Source organism: Pseudophryne corroboree, chromosome 9 (genome assembly GCF_028390025.1).
Source record: "Pseudophryne corroboree isolate aPseCor3 chromosome 9, aPseCor3.hap2, whole genome shotgun sequence".
Lineage (NCBI taxonomy): Eukaryota > Metazoa > Chordata > Amphibia > Anura > Myobatrachidae > Pseudophryne > Pseudophryne corroboree.
This window is the reverse complement of record NC_086452.1, coordinates 340,183,555-340,200,754: the sequence shown is the minus strand read 5'-3', so window position 1 is coordinate 340,200,754 and position 17,200 is coordinate 340,183,555. Positions and strand designations below refer to the sequence as shown.

Below are 17,200 nucleotides of genomic sequence, written 5' to 3'. Positions count from 1 at the left end.
ACGTCCTAGAGGATGCTTTTCTCGTAGTCCGTAGAGGATGCTGGGGTCCATATTAGTACCATGGGGTACAGACGGGTCCACCAGGAGCCATTGGCACTTTAAGAGTTTAACAGTGTGGGCTGGCTCCTCCCTCTATGCCCCTCCTACCAGACCCAGTTTAGAAAATGTGCCTGGAGTAGCCGGTCACAGCTAGGGGAGCTCCATAGGAGTTCTTTTAGTTTTATTATTTTTAATAGAGTTTAGGCACAGGGAGGCTGCTGGCAACAGCCTCCCTGCTTCGTGGGACTAAGGGGACGAGTAGTGTCCGCCCTGCGGGGTCTGAGCCACTTACTCTTCTGACAGGACACTGAGCTCCTGAGGGGATAGAACAATCGCCACCACAGGGGATCGCTCACCCCAGCAGCATGCTGCCACACCCTTACAGAGCCAGAAGATCGTGGCGAGTTAGTCACCGGCCCCCCTGACAAGCGGGGACTTGGTGTGAAGATGGCGGCAACAGGGTAGGGAGCGCGGTATTAACCGCACTCCGGAGTTCAGAGGCACACTGCGGCGCTGTGAGGGGCGCCCTGAGCCAGCGCTTACACCCTGCACTGGTCAGCAAGCCTGTTTGGGGTCCCTGGATCTCAGCCAGCATATACATCAGGCCAGTATAATCCTTGTGAAGAGCGGGAAGACGCGCCATCTTCAGGCGGTGGGGCTTCTCAGAGCGAACCCAGCAGCGTTCAGTGCCATTTTCTCTGCCTGCAGTCTTCAACGCTGTCGCTTCACAACAACACAGTGTGTATACTGTGTCTACCTATTAAGGAGCACAGTCAGCGTGAGGTGGGGATTCCCCTGTTCCTCAGAAGCGTTGTGTGTGGGTTGGCTCCAATCTCTGTGTCTCTCTGCCATTCTTGGGGGGTGGAAACTCTGTCTGCCATTACCTTGTGTGTATCTGGGGTGTGTGGGGATTGCAAGCAGCCATGTCTAGAGACTCTGTATCATATGCTGCAGAGGATATATCTTCTCAGGAAGATCCCATTCCATGTAATCAGGATTGCACTGTTGTAGCGCGTATCCCGGCTAGGGAACCGGAGTGATTAGCCTCTCTTAAGGGGGTTATTTCTCAGATTTCTGAGAGGGTTGCACAGACTGAGAATGTTACTCAGGCTTTACAGTCCACTATGGCAGTATGGTCCGGTTCTGTTCCCTCGGGCCCCTCTGCGGTACACCCGCAAAAAAGGGGTCTTGCCCAAATTACGCAGGATGACACAGATACCGATTCTGACACAGCAGACGATGATAGGGATGTGTTGAGGGGGGTGGCATCACTTGCTAAGGGGGTGCAGTTGTTGATTGAGGCCATGAGAGATGTGTTGAATTTTGCTAATGCAACTCCTGAGCAGGTTGAGAAGGCTTACTTCATTAATACTAAGAAAGCCTCGCTAACCTTCCCTGCATCTAAATAATTAAATGCTATTTTTGAAAAATCCTGGGAAAACCCGGAGAAAAAATTCCAGATCCCAAAAAGGGTTCTGGTTGCTTCTCCCTTACCTGAGTTGAGTCATCTGTCTCCAGACTGTCAAAGAAGGTGGTCTTACCTGTCCCAGGATCTACCGCATTGAAAGAACCGGCAGATCGCAAGGTTGACACTACGCTCAGGTCCATATACACGGCTTCAGGGGCGATACTGCGGCCTACTATTACCTTCGCATGGATTTCTAAAGCTATAGCAAAGTGGTCAGGCACACTACTGGAAGACTTGGCTATGATGGATAAGGGTGACATTGAATTGTTTTTACGTAACATACAGGATTCTGTGGGATTCATGGTAGAATCCATGAAGGACCTTGGTTCCATGGCTGCAGGGATCTCCTACATGTCCGTCTCGGCTCGCAGAGGTCTCTGGCTGCGCCAATAGTCTGCAGAAGTGGAATCCAGGAGAAGTGTGGAGAACCTACCCTACACAGGTCAGGCTCTCTTTGCAGAGGCGCTGGAACCTGCGATTGCCGTGGAAATCCATGCAAAGTCTCCTTTTCTTCCCTCAGCTGCACCGGCTACGAAGAAACCTTTTTCTCCCAATACGTCACAGTCCTTTCGGCCCGCTAGGACTAGAAAGAACAAGCTCTCTAACACCTTCTTTAGAGGAAGTAGGACTAAATTCAAAAAACCTGCACCTGCAGGTTCCCAGGACCAGAAGTCTACTTCTGGTGCATCAAAATCCTCAGCATGAAGGTGGACTGCACAGACTGGAGGTCAGTCAGGTGGGAGCAAAGGGGTCATTCCGAGTTTGTTCGCTCGCTAGCAGTTTTTAGCAGCCGTGCAAACGCTATGCCGCCTCCCACTGGGAGTGTATTTTAGCTTAGCAGAAGTGCGAAGGAAAGGATCGCAGAGCGGCTACAAAATAATTTTGTGCAGTTTCAGAGTAGCTTCAGACCTACTCATCGCTTGCGATCACTTCAGACTATTCAGTTCCTGTTTTGACGTCAGGAACACGCCCTGCGTTCGCCCAGCCACGCCTGCGTTTTTCCTGGCACGCCTTTGTTTTTATGAACACTCCCTGAAAACGGTCAGTTGACACCCAGAAACGCCCTCTTCCTGTCAATCACTCTGCGGCCAGCAGTGCGACTGAAAAGCTTTGCTAGACCTTGTGTGAAACAACATTGTTCGATGTAATAGTACGACGCGCGTGCGCATTGTGTTTCATATGCATGCGCAGAAGTGCCGATTTTTTGCCTGATCACTGCGCAGGGAACGATCAACTCGGAATGACCCCCCCCCAAGACCCCGGCATTTCAGCCACGTCCGGGTGTCGTCTGGCCTGGATCCCTGGGTGCAGGATATTGTGTCCCGGGGATACAGGCTGGAGTTTCAAACTCTTCCACCTCACCGATTCTTCAAATCAGGCTTGCCAGCTTCGCTGGCAGACAGAGCTATTCTACAGGAAGCTGTCCGAAAATTGGAACTGCCGGAAGTCATTGTTCCAGTTCCACCTCATCAACAAAACAAGGGTTACTATTCGAACCTTTTTGTGGTACCGAAGCCGGATGGTTCGGTCAGGCCAATTTTGAACTTGAAATCGTTAAACCCTTATGTAAGGGAGTTCAAATTCAAAATGGAATCTCTGAGGGCGGTGATCTCAGGTCTGGAGGAGGGTGAGTTTCTGGTGTCCCTGGACATCAAGGATGCGTACCTCCACATTCCCATTTGGTCGCCGCATCAGGCTTATCTCAGGTTTGCACTGTTAGACGATCACTATCAGTTTCAAGCACTACCATTCGGTATCTCCACGGCACCAAGGTGATGGCGGAGATGATGGTTCTCCTCCGCAAGCAGGGGGTTAACATAATTCCATATCTGGACGACCTGCTGATCAATGCATCGTCCAGGGAGAAGTTGTTACGGTCCATTGCTCTCACAACGCATCTGCTCAGGGAGCACAGTTGGATCCTGAACCTTCCAAAGTCTCATCTGGAGCCGACAAGGAGGCTGTCTATCCTGGGGATGATCCTCGACACGGAGGTGCAGAGGGTGTTTCTCCCGGTGGAGAAAGTGTTGTTGATACAGTCAATAGTTGCCTCCTACGAGGCTCTGCAGTACGAAAGGTTTCATGCTCTGTCCTTTCAGCTGGATCTCCTGGACCAGTGGTCGGGATCTCACCTACACATGCATCAGAGGATACGTCTGTCGCCGAAAGCAAGGATTTCACTCCTCTGGTGGCTACCACTGCCACACCTTCTGTAGGGCCGCAGGTTCGTGGTTCAGGACTGGATCCTTCTAACCACGGATGCAAGTCTCAGAGGTTGAGGAGCAGTCACTCGAGGGGAAACCTTCCAAGGAAGGTGTTCAAGTCAGGAATCCCTTCTTCCTATAAACATCCTGGAGCTAAGAGCCATGTACAATGGTCTTCTTCAAGCAGCACACCTTCTACAGGGTCAGGCTGTTCAGGTGCAGTCGGACAACGTGACCACGGTGGCCTACATAAACAGACAAGGCGTAACGAAGGGCAGAGCTGCAATGACAGAGGTGGCAAAAATCCTCCTCTGGGCGGAAAGGCACGCAGTGGCTATGTCCGCAATCTTCATTCCAGGAGTAGACAACTGGGAAGCGGACTTCCTCAGCAGACACGATCTCCATCCAGGAGAATGGGACCTCCACCCGGAGGTGTTCGAGGAGGTAACCGGTTGGTGGGGTGTACGTCACATAGACATGATGGCCTCCCACCTCAACAAAAGGAGGTACTGTTCCAGGTTGAGAGACCCACAAGCAGTGGCGGTGGACGTACTGGTGACACCGTGGGTGTTCCAGTCAGTGTATGTGTTCCCTCCACTTCCTCTCATTCCAAGAGTTCTACAGCTTGTAAAAAGAACAAGGGTTCAGGCAATCCTCATTGCTCCTGACTGGCCAAGGAGGGCTTGGTACGCGGATCTACTGGATCTACTACTGGAAGATCCATGGCCTCTACCCCTTCGGGAGGGTCTTCTACAACAGGGGCTGTTCGCTTATCAAGACTTACCATAGCTACATTTGACGGCATGGTGGTTGAGCGCCAGTTCTTAGCTCGGAAGGGTATTCCGAGCGCGGTTATTCCTACCTTGATACAGACTAGGAAGGGAGTAACGTCTAAACATTACCATCGAATTTGGAAAAAATGTCTTGGTGTGAATCCAAGAAGTTTCCTGCGGTGGAGTTTCAACTTGGACGGTTTCTCCTTTTCCTGCAAGCAGGTGTGGATATTGGCCTGAGATTTGGGTCACTAAAGGTCCAAATTTCGGCGTTATCCATTTTCTTCCAGAAACAATTGGCTGCCCTCCCTGAGGTTCAGACCTTTTTGAAAGGGGTTCTGCACATCCAGCCTCCCTTTGTGGCGCTGATGGCTCCCTGGGACCTTGACGTGGTGTTGCATTTCCAGCAATCAGATTGGTTTGAGCCTTTACAGGAGGCTGAGGTCAAGTTTCTCATGTTGAAGACTGTCACTTTGTTGGCCTTGGCTTCTGCACGACGTGTGTTGGAATTGGGGGCTTTGTCCTGTAAAAGTCATTATTTGGTCTTCCAGAAAGATATGGCGCAACTCGGGACGCGTCAACAGTTCCTTCCAAAGGTTGTGTCTGCTTTTCATATCAACCAACCTATTGTGGTGCCAGTGGCTACTGACTACTCGATTACTTCAAAGGCCTTGGATGTTGTGAGGGCTTTGAAGATCTATGTGAGGAGGATTGCTCGTCACAGAAAATCGGACTCTCTGTTTGTCCTGTATGATCCCAAGAAAATTGGGTGTCCTGCTTCTAAGAAGACGATTTCTCGCTGGATCAGGTTCACTATCCAGCATGCTTATTCTACGGCAGGATTTCCATGTCCGAAATCTGTTAAGGCCCACTCTACTCGTAAGGTGGGTTCTTCCTGGGCGGCTGCCCGGGGTGTCTCGGCTTTACAGCTTTGCCGAGCGGCTGCTTGGGCTGGGTAAGTTTTACAAGTTCGATACTTTGGCCCCTGAGGACCTCAAGTTTGGTCAAGCAGTTCTGCAGGAGCCTCCGCGCTCTCCCTCCCGTTCTGGGAGCTTTGGTACTAATATGGACCCCAGCATCCTCTAGGACGTAAGAGAAAATAGGATTTCTCTAACGTCCTAAGTGGATGCTGGGGACTCCGTAAGGACCATGGGGAATAGCGGCTCCGCAGGAGACTGGGCACATCTAAAGAAAGCTTTAGGACTATCTGGTGTGCACTGGCTCCTCCCCCCATGACCCTCCTCCAAGCCTCAGTTAGATCTCTGTGCCCGAACGAGAAGGGTGCACACTAGGGGCTCTCCTGAGCTTCTTAGTGAAAGTTTTAGATTAGGTTTTTTATTTTCAGTGAGACCTGCTGGCAACAGGCTCACTGCATCGAGGGACTAAGGGGAGAAGAAGCGAACTCACCTGCGTGCAGAGTGGATTGGGCTTCTTAGGCTACTGGACATTAGCTTTAGAGGGACGATCACAGGCCCAGCTTGGATGGGTCCCAGAGCCGCGCCGCCGGCCCCCTTACAGGGCCAGAAGGCAGAAGAGGTCCGGAAAATCGGCGGCAGAAGACGTCCTGTCTTCAACAAGGTAGCGCACAGCACTGCAGCCGTGCGCCATTGCTCTCAGCACACTTCACACTTCGGTCACTGAGGGTGCAGGGCGCTGGGGGGGGCGCCCTGAGACGCAATAAAAACACCTTGGATGGCAAAAAAAATGCATCACATATAGCTCCTGGGCTATATGGATGCATTTAACCCCTGCCAGAATCCATAAAAAAGCAGGAGAAAAGTCCGCGAAAAAGGGGCGGAGCCTATCTCCTCAGCACACTGGCGCCATTTTCCCTCACAGCTCCGTTGGAGGGAAGCTCCCTGTCTCTCCCCTGCAGTCACTACACTACAGGAAGGGTTAAAAAAGAGAGGGGGGCACTAATTAGGCGCAGTATTAACTATACAGCAGCTATAAGGGGAAAAACACTTATATAAGGTTATCCCTGTATATATATAGCGCTCTGGTGTGTGCTGGCAAACTCTCCCTCTGTCTCCCCAAAGGGCTAGTGGGGTCCTGTCCTCTATCAGAGCATTCCCTGTGTGTGTGCTGTATGTCGGTACTTTTGTGTCGACATGTATGAGGAGAAAAATGATGTGGAGACGGAGCAGATTGCCTGTAATAGTGATGTCACCCCCTAGGGGGTCGACACCTGAGTGGATGAACTGTTGGAAGGAATTACGTGACAGTGTCAGCTCTGTATAAAAGACAGTGGTTGACATGAGACAGCCGGCTACTCAGCTTGTGCCTGTCCAGACGTCTCATAGGCCGTCAGGGGCTCTAAAGCGCCCGTTACCTCAGATGGCAGATATAGACGCCGACACGGATACTGACTCCAGTGTCGACGGTGAAGAGACGAATGTGACTTCCAGTAGGGCCACACGTTACATGATTGAGGCAATGAAAAATGTTTTACACATTTCTGATAATACGAGTACCACCAAAAAGGGGTATTATGTTCGGTGAGGAAAAACTACCTGTAGTTTTCCTGAATCTGAGAAATTAAATGAGGTGTGTGATGATGCGTGGGTTTCCCCCGATAACAACGGATAATTTCTAAAATGTTATTGGCATTATATCCTTTCCCGCCAGAGGTTAGGGTGCGTTGGGAAACACCCCCTAGGGGGGATAAAGCGCTCACACGCTTGTAAGGGCTCTACCTTCGCCTGAGATGGCCGCCCTTAAGGATCCTGCTGATAGAAAGCAGGAGGGTATCCTAAAAGGTATTTACACACATACTGGTGTTATACTGCGACCAGCAATCGCCTCAGCCTGGATGTGCAGTGCTGGGTTGGCGTGGTCGGATTCCCTGACTGAAAATATTGATACCCTAGATAGGGACAGTATATTTTTGCCTATAGAGCATTTAAAAGATGCATTTTTATATATGCGTGATGCACAGCGGAATATTTGCCGACTGGCATCAAGTCTAAGCGCGTTGTCCATTTCTACCAGTAGAGGGTTATGGACACGTCAGTGGTCAGGTGATGCGTATTCCAAACGGCATTTGGAAGTATTGCTTTATTAAGGGAGGAGTTATTTGGGGTCGGTCTTTCAGACCTCGTGGCCACGGCAACAGCTGGGAATTCCACGTTTGTACCCCAGGTCGCCTCTCAACATGAGAAGACGCCGTATTATCAGGCGCAGTCTTTTCGTGGACAAGCGGGCAAAAGGTTCATCATTTCTGCCCCGTGACAGAGGGAGAGGAAAAAGGCTGCAGAAATCAGCCAGTTCCCAGGAACAGAAACCCTCTCCCGCCTCTGCCAAGCCCTCAGTATACGCTGGGGCTTTACAAGCAGAATCAGGCACGGTGGGGGGCCCGTCTCAATGAATTTCAGCGCGCAGTGGGCTCACTCGCAAGTAGACCCCTGGATCCTTCAGGTGATATCTCAGGGGTACAAATTAGAATTCGAGACGTCTCCCCCTCGCCGTTTCCTAAAGTCGGCTTTACCGATGTCTCCTTCTGACAGGGAGACAGTTTTGGAAGCCATTCACAAGCTGTATTCCCAGCAGGTGATAATCAAGATACCCCTCCTGCAACAGGGAACGGGGTATTATTCCACACTGTTGTGGTACTGAAGCCGGACGGCTCGGTGAGACCGATTCTAAATCTAAAATCTTTGAACACTTACGTACAGAGGTTCAAATTCAAGATTGAGTCACTCAGAGCAGTGATTGCGAACCTGGAAGAAGGGGACTACATGATGTCTCGGGACATCAAGGATGCTTACCTTCATGTCAAAATTTACCCTTCTCACCAAGGGTACCTCAGGTTTATGGTACAGAACTGTCACTATCAGTTCAGACGCTGCCGTATGGATGGTACACGGCACCCCGGGTCTTTACCAAGGTAATGGCCGAAATGATGATATTCCTTCGAAGGAAGTGAATTTTAGTTATCCCTTCCTTGGACAATTCCCTGATAAGGGTAAGATCCAGGGAACAGTTGGAGGTCGGTGTAGCACTATCTCAGGTAGTGTTGCGGCAGCACGATTGGATTCTCAATATTCCAAAATCGCACCTGGTTCCGACGACGTGTCTTCTGTTCCTAGGGATGATCCTGGACACAGTCCAGAAAAAGGTGTTTCTCCCGGAGGAGAAAGCCAGGGAGTTATCCGAGCTAGTGAGGAACCTCCTAAAACCGAGCCAAGTCTCAGTGCATCAATGCACAAGGGTTCTGGGTAAAATGGTGGCTTCCTACGAAGCAATCCCATTCGGCAGATTCCACGCAAGAACTTTCCAGTGGGACCTGCTGGACAAATGGTCCGGATCGCATCTTCAGATGCATCAGCGGATAACCCTGTCACCAAGGACAAGGGTGTCCCTCCTGTGGTGGTTGCAGAGTGCTCATCTTCTAGAGGGCCGCAGATTAGGCATTCAGGACTGGGTCCTGGTGACCACTGATGCCAGCCTGCGAGGCTGGGGAGCAGTCACACAGGGAAGGAATATCCAGGGCTTATGGTCAAGCCTGGAGACATCACTTCACATAAATTTCTCTAACGTCCTAAGTGGATGCTGGGGACTCCGTAAGGACCCTGGGGAATAGCGGCTCCGCAGGAGACTGGGCACATCTAAAGAAAGCTTTAGGACTAACTGGTGTGCACTGGCTCCTCCCCCTATGACCCTCCTCCAAGCCTCAGTTAGATTTCTGTGCCCGACGAGAAGGGTGCACACTAGGGGCTCTCCTGAGCTTCTTAGTGAAAGTTTTAGTTTAGGTTTGTTATTTTCAGTGAGACATGCTGGCAACAGGCTCACTGCATCGAGGGACTAAGGGGAGAAGAAGCGAACTCACCTGCGTGCAGAGTGGATTGGGCTTCTTGGCTACTGGACATTAGCTCCAGAGGGACGATCACAGGTTCAGCCTGGATGGGTCCCGGAGCCGCGCCGCCGGCCCCCTTACAGAGCCAGAAGAGCGAAGAGGTCCGGAAAAATCGGCGGCAGAAGACGTTCCTGTCTTCAATAAGGTAGCGCACAGCACTGCAGCTGTGCGCCATTGCTCTCAGCACACTTCATTCTCCGGTCACTGAGGGTGCAGGGCGCTGGGGGGGGCGCCCTGAGACGCAATAAAACACGATAAAAATACCTTACATGGCAAAAAATGCATCACATATAGCTCCTGGGCTATATGGATGCATTTAACCCCTGCCAGAATATACAGAAAAACGGGTGATAAGGCCGCCCCCTTTTCGGCGGAGCCTATCTCCTCAGCACACTGGCGCCATTTTCCCTCACAGCTCAGTTGGAGGGAAGCTCCCTGGCTCTTCCCTGCACTACAGAAAGGGTTAAAAAAAAGAGAGGGGGGCACTAATTAGGCGCAGTATTAAAACATACAGCAGCTATAAGGGGAAAAACACTTATATAAGGTTATCCCTGTATATATATATATATATATATATATATATATATATATATAGCGCTCTGGTGTGTGCTGGCATACTCTCCCTCTGTCTCCCCAAAGGGCTAGTGGGGTCCTGTCCTCTATCAGAGCATTCCCTGTGTGTGTGCTGTGTGTCGGTACGTTTGTGTCGACATGTATGAGGAGAAAAATGATGTGGAGACGGAGCAGAGTGTCTGTAACAGTGATGTCACCACCTAGGGGGTCGACACCTGAGTGGATGTACTGTTGAAAATTACGTGACAGTGTCAGCTCTGTATAAAAAAAACAGTGGTTGACATGAGACAGCCGGCTACTCAGCTTGTGCCTGTCCAGACGTCTCATAGGCCGTCAGGGGCTCTAAAGCGCCCGTTACCTCAGATGGCAGATACAGACGCCGACACGGATACTGACTCCTGTTTCGACGGTGAAGAGACAACCGTGATTTCCAGTAGGGCCACACGTTACATGATTGAGACAATGGAAAATGTTTTATACATTTCTGATAATACGAGTACCACCAAAAAGGGGTATTATGTTCGGTGAGGGAAAAACTACCTGTAGTTTTCCTGAATCTGAAAAATAAAATGAGGTGTGTGATGATACGTGGGTTTCCCCCCGATAACAATTGATAATTTCTTAAAAAGTATTGGCTGTATACCCTTTCCCGCCAGAGGTTAGGGTGCGTTGGGAAACACCCCCTAGGGGGGATAAGGCGCTCACACGCTTGTAAGAACAAGGGCTCTACCTTCTCATGAGATGGCCGCCCTTAAGGATCCTGCTGATAGAAAGCAGGAGGGTATCCAAAAATGTATTCACACACATACTGGTGTTATACTGCGACCAGCAATCGCCTCAGCCTGGAGGTGCAGTGCTGGGTTGGCATGGTCGGATTCCCTGACTGGAAATATTGATATCCTAGATAAGGATAGTATATTATTGCCTATAGAGCATTTAAAAGATGCATTTCTATATATGCATGATGCACAGCGGAATATTTGCCGACTGGCATCAAGTATAAGTGCGTTGTCCAATTCTACCAGTAAAATGGTCAGGTGATGCGGATTCCAAACGGCATTTGGAAGTATTGCCTTTAAAAGGGGACATTTGGGGTCGGTCTTTTAGACCTGGTGGCCACGGCAACAACTGGGAAATCCACGTTTGTACCCCAGGTCGCCTCTCAAAATAAGACGCCGTATTATCAGGCGCAGTCCTTTGTTGGCAAGCGGACAAAAGGTTCCTCTTTTCTGCTCGTGACAGAGGGAGAGGAAAAAGGCTGAAGAGATTACCCAGTTCCCAGGAACAGAAATCCTTTCCCGCCTCTGCAAAAGCCCTCAGTATGACGCTAGGGCCTTACAAACTCAGGCACGGTGGGGGCCCGTTCTCAATGAATTTCAGTGCGCAGTGGGCTCACTCGCAAGTAGACCCCTGGATCCTTCAGGTAATATCTCAAGGGTACATATTGAAATTCGAGACGTCTCCCCCTCGCCGTTTCCAAAAGTCGGCTTTACCGACGTCTCCCTCTGACAGGGAGGCAGTTTTGGAAGCCATTCACCCAGCAGGTGATAATCAAGGTACCCCTCCTGCAACAGGGAACGGGGTATTATTCCACACTATTGTGGTACCGAAGCCAGACGGCCCGGTGAAACCGATTCTAAATCTAAAATCTTTGAACACTTACATACAGAGGTTCAAATTCAAGATTGAGTCACTCAGAGCAGTGATTGCGAACCTGGAAGAAGGGGACTACATGATGTCTTGGGACATCAAGGATGCTTACCTTCATGTCAAAGTTTACCCTTCTCACCAAGGGTACCTCAGGTTATGGTACAGAACTGTCACTATCAGTTCAGACGCTGCCGTAGGGATGGTCCACGGCACCCCGGGTCTTTACCAAGGTAACGGCCGAAATGATATCCCTTCGAAGGAAGGGAATTTTAGTTATCCCTTACTTGGACGATTCCCTGATAAGGGTAAGATCCAGGGAACAGTTGGAAGTCGGTGTAGCACTATCTCAGGTAATGTTGCGGCAGCACGATTGGATTCTCAATATTCCAAAATCGCAGCTGGTTCCGACGACTTGTCTTCTGTTTCCTAGGGATGTTCCTGGACACAGTCCAGAAAAAAGGTGTTTCTCCCGGAAGAGAAAACCAGGGAGTTATCCGAGCTAGTCAGGAACCTCCTAAAACCGAACCAAGTCTCAGTGCATCAATGCACAAGGGTTCTGGGTAAAAATGGTGGCTTCCTACGAAGCAATCCCATTCGTTAGATTCCACGCAAGAACTTTCCAGTGGAACCTACTGGACAAATGGTCCGGGTCGCATTTTCAGATGCATCAGCGGATAACCCTGTCACCAAGGACAAGGGTATCCATCATGTGGTGGTTGCAGAGTGCTCATCTTCTAGAGGGCCGCAGATTCGGCATTCAGGACTGGGTCCTGGTGACCACGGATGCCAGCCTGCGAGGCTGGGGAGCAGTCACACAGGGAAGGAATATCCAGGGCTTAGGGTCAAGCCTGGATACATCACTTCACATAAATATCCTGAATCTAAGGACCATTTACAATGCTCTAAGCTTAGCAAGACCTCTGCTTCAAGGTCAGCCGGTGTTGATCCAGTCGGACAACATCATGGCAGTCACCCACGTAAACAGACAGGGTGGCACAAGAAGCAGGAGGGCAATGGCAGAAGCTGCAGGGATTCTTCGCTGGGCGGAAAATCATGTGATAGCACTGTCAACAGTATTCATTCCGGGAGTGGACAACTGGGAAGCAGACTTCCTCAGCACGACCTCCACCCGGGAGAGTGGGGACTTCACCCAGAAGTCGTCCACATGATTAAAAAATTCGACCGGTATTGCGCCAGGTCAAGAGACCCTCAGGCAATAGTTGTAGACGCTCTGGTAACACCGTGGGTGTACCAGTCAGTGTATGTGTTCCCTCCTCTGCCTCTCATACCCAAGGTACTGAGATTGATAAGATGGAGAGGAGAAAGCACTATATTCGTGGCTCCGGATTGGCCAAGAAGGACTTCGTAACCGGAACTTCAAGAGATGCTCACGGATGATCCGTGGCCTCTACCTCTAAGAAGGGACCTGCTCCAGCAAGGACCCTGTCTGTTCCAAGACTTACCGCGGCTGCGTTTGACGGCATGGCGGTTGAACGCCGGATCCTGAAGGAAAAAAGGCTTTCCGGATGAAGTCATCCCTATCCTGATCAAAGCCAGGAAGGATGTAACCGCAAAAACATTATCACCGCAATTGGCGAAAATATGTTGCGTGGTGCGAGGCCAGTAAGGCCCGACGGAGGAAATTCAACTGGGTCGATTCCTACATTTCCTGCAAACAGGAGTGTCTATGGGCCTGAAATTGGGGTCCATTAAGGTTCAAATTTGCGGCCCTGTCAATTTTCTTCCAAAAAGAACTAGCTTCAGTCCCTGAAGTTCAGACGTTTGTAAAAGGGGTACTGCATATACAGCCTCCTTTTGTGCCTCCAGTGGCACTTTGGGATCTCAATGTAGTTTTGGGTTCCAAAAGTCACATTGGTTTGAACCACTTAAATCTGTGGAGTTAAAATATCTCACATGGAAAGTGGTCATGCTGTTGGCCCTGGCCTGGGCCAGGCGCGTGTCAGAATTGGCGGCTTTATCCTGAAAAAGCCCTTATCTGATTTTCCATTCGGACAGGGCGGAATTGAGGACTCGTCCTCAGTTTGTCCCCAAGGTGGTTTCAGCGTCTCACCTGAACCAACCTATTGGTGGTGCCTGCGGCTACTAGGGACTTGGAGGCCTCCAAGTTGCTAGACGTTGTCAGTGCCCTGAAAATATATGTTTCCAGGACGGCTGGAGTCAGGAAATCTGACTCGCTGTTTATCCTGTGTGCACCCAACAAGCTGGGTGCTCCTGCTTCTAAGCAGACTATTGCTCGTTGGATTTGTAGTACAATTCAGCTTGCACATTCTGTGGCAGGCCTGCCACAACCAAAAATCTGTAAATGCCCACTCCACAAGGAAGGTGGGCTCATCTTGGGCGGCTGCCCGAGGGGTCTCGGCTTTACAACTTTGCCGAGCAGCTACTTGGTCAGGAGCAAATACGTTTGTAAAATTCTACAAAATTAATATCCTGGCTGAGGAGGACCTGGAGTTCTCTCATTTGGTGCTGCAGAGTCATCCGCACTCTCCCGCCCGTTTGGGAGCTTTGGTATAATCCCCATGGTCCTTACGGAGTCCCCAGCATCCACTTAGGACGTTAGAGAAAATAAGAATTTACTTAACGATAATTCTATTTCTCATAGTCCGTAGTGGATGCTGGGCGCCCATCCCAAGTGCGGATTGTCTGCAATACTTGTACATAGTTATTGTTACAAAAATCGGGTTATTATTGTTGTGAGCCATCTTTCAGAGGCTCCTCTGTTATCATACTGTTAACTGGGTTCAGATCACAGGTTATACGGTGTGATTGGTGTGGCTGGTATGAGTCTTACCCGGGATTCAAAATCCTTCCTTATTGTGTACGCTCGTCCGGGCACAGTATCCTAACTGAGGCTTGGAGGAGGGTCATAGGGGGAGGAGCCAGTGCACACCAGTTAGTCCTAAAGCTTTCTTTAGATGTGCCCAGTCTCCTGCGGAGCCGCTATTCCCCATGGTCCTTACGGAGTCCCCAGCATCCACTACGGACTATGAGAAATAGAATTATCGGTAAGTAAATTCTTATTTTTACCTACCGGTAAATCCTTTTCTCGTAGTCCGTAGAGGATGCTGAGCGCTTGCCCAGCGCTTCGTTTTCCTGCTGGGTTTACTTAGTCAATACTGCTTTGTTTTTAGTTAAGTACTGTGTTATTACTTGGTCCGGTAATGTTATTCAGCTGTTGCTGAGTTTTCCGGCTTGTTTGCATTGTTTGTGTGAGCTGGTATGAATCTCGCCACTATCTGTGTAATTCCTTCTCTCGAAGTATGTCGTCTCCTCGGGCACAGTTTCTAGACTGGGTCTGGTAGGAGGGGCATAGAGGGAGGAGCCAGCCCACACTATTAAACTCTTAAAGTGCCAATGGCTCCTTGTGGACCCGTCTGTACCCCATGGTACTAACATGGACCCCAGCATCCTCTACGGACTACGAGAAAAGGATTTACCGGTAGGTAATTAAAATCCTATTAGTACAATGGGTATAGACTGGGTCCAAAGTAGCTGGTGCATTTTAAATTTCTTCAACAGGGTGTGCTGGCTCCTTCCCTCTCTATGCCCTCCCTCACAGCTCAGTTTAGAAAAATGTGCCCTCTGGAGAGGAAGCACACTCTGGAGCTCCATAGAGGGACCCTGCATTGAGAGACACTTGGGGGGGGACACCGGCACCGGCCTCCTGGAGGTGCGGAGTCGGATCCCGCTGACAGGACAACGGTCCTGAGGGTCAGTGTGCCACAGGCATTGCGCTGTCATGCACACACCTGCAACACGCTGCACACCCCTAGTACAGAGCCTGAAGGTCGGCAGAGTGGTGAGTGACAACCGGGGACCCACGGTTCTATGTGCGACACGATCGTGGGGTGGGCATACAGACTCCCCTTGGGGTTATCCCATTGCCCCCCACCCCCGCGTAAACTGGCCAGCGGTTGTGGAAATAGGTGTTGGTGCCTCATTGTACACATAATGGGATCTTTAGCCAGTATAAATATCCATGTGCCATTGCAAGGAACGGAGCTTCCTCAGAGCGGGACCAGTGGCTTCCTGGCGCCATTTCCTGCATTCTCAGCATTGCTGCAGGATTGCCGGCTCCTCCAAGTGATTCTCCACGGCCAGACCCTGGTACAGGGGTGTAGGTAAGGGGGAGAGTCCGCTCTGAGACCCTTGTATTAGGCTCCTCACGCACTGTGCACCTAATTGCCTCTCTTCTAATTGTACAGTTGTTAGTTTCAGGCTGTGTGCTGGTTCCTCCTCTCTGAATCTCTCCACACATACCGGGCTAGGCAGGCTTGCTTGTATCTGTGTCTCTGTGTATGTGTGTGAATGTAAATGTCCTCTGTCAGCATCAGTGCCAGATTAAGGTCCTCATGGGCCTGGAGCTGAAATTTATGAAGGGCCTATTTTTTGCCTCCACGTGAGATGTGACCAGTATGGCAGGGGTGTGGCTACTGATATGGGGGTGTGACCAGCGATATATATAAATGTGTGTGTGTAAGTATGTGTGTATATATATATACACTGCATGTATGTGTGTGTGTATATATGTGTGTGTGTGTGTGTGTGTATATATTTGTTTGAATGCCAAATAATACCTCCAACAAATCAATTATTGAAACAAAGATATACCGTGAGAGCTGGAGAGACACTGGGGGCTGGCTGGGGAGATGATGGGTGGCTGTAGAGACAGAAAGAGGCTGGCTGGGGAGGCATTGTGGGACCTGGAGAGACAGAAATTTATGTGGGGTATGCTGAGTGTATGGCGCTGTGTGGGGTATTCTGGCTGTATGACAACATGTAAGGGTATGGTGACTATACGGTCACATGTGGCGCTATCTGGGGTATGTTGGCTGTAGGGTGGCATGCAGCACTATGTGTAGTATGCTGGCTGTAGAGTGACATGTGGCGGTATATTGGCTGTAGGGTGACATGCAGCGCTATGTGGGATGTGCTGGCTTTGTGGCGACATGTGGATCACCTCCAATAAGGTATCAAGTCTCGTTTTAGATGGTTTCAAGAAGGGAGTTCCTAATATTGGGGTTTTTCACCTGTCTGCTCTGTAGGTTAACTCTAAGCAGCCGGCTAAAAGCTACAATTCTTACCTTGATACCATCAGCCTAAGAATTATACAGCTGACAGAGACTTGATAATGTATTGGAGGTGATCCCCCTAATTGAAGAGTCTCCTTAATATTGAGGCATAGCCAGTTCTATAGCTTGTGGTGCCCATGGCGAATATTTCCTTTGGCGCACCCACTTCTAAATCAGGGATAGTGTGCAATGAAGGCGCGCGTGAAAAATATATAGGGGTGTGGCCACACAATGGTATCAATTCACATTACACTGCACAATATTGTCCATCAGTCACATTAAGCCACACAGTAATACATCTTATACACACCAGGTAGAGCCCCTTTTATACATGTTATGCTAGGTAGAGCCCCTTACACACGTTTGGCCAGGCAGAGCCGCTTACACATGTTGCGCTAGGTAGAGCCACTTGCACAAGTTGTGCTAGGTAGAGCCCCTTATACACGTTGCGCTAGGTAGGGCCCCTTACACACGCTGCGCTAGGTAGAGCCCCTTACACACGTTGCACAAGGTAGAGCATCTTATACACACGTTGCACAAGGTAG

At 50.1% G+C, this 17,200-nt stretch overlaps 1 protein-coding gene across 1 annotated transcript in view; it reads left to right on the top strand.

Moving 5' to 3' along the window:
* NUP210 (nucleoporin 210) overlaps positions 1–17,200 on the top strand; it is a 390,084-nt gene that overhangs the window by 297,661 nt on the left and 75,223 nt on the right. The window lies entirely within an intron of this gene.